Genomic DNA, 3,025 nt, shown 5'->3' with positions numbered 1-3,025 from the left:
GCCACCAACAGCCACACCGCGGTGCGAAAATACCCGCATCACAACACTAAATATCGTGCCCGGATCACCACCCGAGGCACCACAACCACATCGATAGTCATCACGACTGCATACAACTCCCATAAATACTGACTCAAAATAATTTCTCAGACAATAAAAACTTACTCAAATCCACTTTACTAAATCATAACACCACATATTTTATGAATTAAACAGATAATAACCTCGTGAATATCATCTCCCTACCATATCACAGATTGACATGTACCATGAATATAGACATGCATAACTAGTCATGCCAAAACAGTCAAATTATTACCTTTTTAAGCATCCTTCCATTACGTTCTCGTATCCAACATGTATTACAGAAAATTCAGATAACAACTTATAATTATCACACCATACCATTTCTTGTGAGGTCACAACCTCACACAAACATTTATATATATGACATAGACCCATAATCACATCCAACCAGTCAATCCTGATCACGTAAGTTACCACTCAAAATAGGTTACCTGCCGCCCGAGCTTAACTCATATGCCCCTCATAACCTTTTTCCCCCATTCGCACAACCATCACTTCCTGCCAAGTATAACCATACCATTACTATTCAACTATTGGCATCCGCCTCATCTAACCACATCTTATACCCTCTCACCACCATATATATCCATCTGGTCTCTACAAAATCAACCTCTTTAGAATTGCTACCTTTCTAATATACCATCACCCTTAACCACTAGTCACAAACGATAACACTACCACTGTCCAAACATCAAACCTCTTACACTCATCTCTAAACATCACGATTTCTTTCCTATCTTTGGTTGACATCCCAAATAACAAACATCGAATCCATCAACAAAATTACCTCAACATTCTTCCCAATACTATCCTTAATTGTATCATCATCTAACTCTCCGCCAAAAATCTCGTATCGTGCAAATATTCTACCAACTTCTTACTTTCCTTAATTCCTCGAAACTCATTACTAATCATGTTGTCCCAAAACTCCTCTATAACCATTAACTAACATCCTCATGATTGGTAGCACACATCTCGACGACTCCTTACCTCTATATCACATAACTCCGGTCAACATTTTCTTAGTTTTATTCCCCTCATTCTTTTCCTTTACATCTACAAAATCAATTAACCATTCAACTCCTTATCACTTCTACCTAACTCTTTAGTGTTCCGGTTACGTTCTCACTGCTCCAAAACTCACACCTAATTATTTCATATCGATATCATCTCACTCTCTCTTACCACAAATATTCTCTTATTATGTCATCAATCACCCTTGCCACTAATCCATCCATAGAATCAACGTTTACTGTTCAACAATTGCATCTCCCTTCTTACATCTCTAGAAATCAAAATTCCTTTCATACCGCTAATTGCCCAAGGAAAACCCACAATAGTTTCATCTCTTAAAAAGCCAAATCTCCACCCCGTGACATGTCTCCACAAAGTTCACTATATACCACTCTTCTCAACCCCTTTAAAACGAACTTTCTTTATGTATATTCCTAACCCACACGGCTCTTAACGACCTCCCTCCATAATTCTTTACACATCTCAAGTTGTCACTATCCATATCCTTACTCTCAATCCTTTCCTTCTCACGTTCCTTAGACTCACATCATCCATTGCCCACATTCACATACTTTTACGTTACTCAACACACACTCATATCACTCATCTCATTTCATCTCAGGAAACATGCTCTATGTCTTAATTAAGCCATGACAATCTTCCTTTTCTTTTTCCACTATCTATTACAACCACGTATAACTCATGTCCTCCCCACCGAACTCATACTCATCATAGGTGCCACTCTTTACACCACAAAATTGGGTAACTTACGCGTCAAGACCAACATACATGTAAAACAATGCGTAAAGAAGCAAAATAACGCCTTTGAATTAAACATAATATGCAACGAAGTCAAAAGATAAACATATGACCCAAAATAGGGGTCACTAGATCGAGTACAGGCCACTCGATCGAGTAAGGGACTTACTCGATCGAGTAGGTGAAGATCAGAAGCACGTAAAACAAATCACCAGGGCTACTCGATCGAGTAGCTAAGGTACTCGATCGAGTGCCCACTTACTCGATCGAGTACCAAGGATACTCGATCGAGTACCCCAATTCTCAGCACTGTCCAGTTTTCGTAAAACAGTCATAACTCACTCATTTCTTGGTCAATTTGGGCGTGTGACCTATCGTTAGAATCTTAAAAGGACAAGCTATCACCTCCAATTGGAATCACATTAAAATCATTTATGCATCTCAAGTTATAACAGTTTAAAGACAACTTTGCTGTAATTAGACGACATAACTATTCGATTTTCTCTTTCAAACACTTAAACGATAACAATGGTAAACAAAACAACTCAATACTCACAAAACTAGTATCCCTAACCACATGTTACGATTTTCAAAAGTTAAGCAACAAATAACTCGATGCACATATATCATTCAACTTACCAATCACATATTACCCACATGTTTTAATTTTATAACTTTTCGCAACACAAAATATACTCATACCTTACGAATCATATTTCCATGTTACTAATGCAACAATATTACAAATACACTTCGTCACCTAAACATATTCATAATCACAAAATTCATATTCTTATGCAATTGCTACTCCATCTTTTCCAATCAATTCATCTATTTCCAACACATTAATCATCATTCTCATACACTTTTCTAACAATTCCAACCAACATTATAAATCAACTATCATGCAACATGCTTTCAATCAACAACATACGAAATCACATTATCACCATCTTTTCTACACATTCCCTATTCTCCACATACATACATCCACTGATTCATGCCACACATCACTCCATAGGTACACAAAGCATAAGGTAAACACATAGCGATCCCGACTCATATCCCATGTGACCGGTTCAAAATTATAGGGCGAGTTCGCGACTTTAGGACGTCTCCCAAGTCTTTGCATTAGCTCCTACAACCTTTACCCCGGATTCATTTT

The sequence above is a fragment of the Silene latifolia genome, chromosome 7, assembly GCF_048544455.1.
Source record: "Silene latifolia isolate original U9 population chromosome 7, ASM4854445v1, whole genome shotgun sequence".
Lineage (NCBI taxonomy): Eukaryota > Viridiplantae > Streptophyta > Magnoliopsida > Caryophyllales > Caryophyllaceae > Silene > Silene latifolia.
This window is presented reverse-complemented; position numbering follows the sequence as displayed.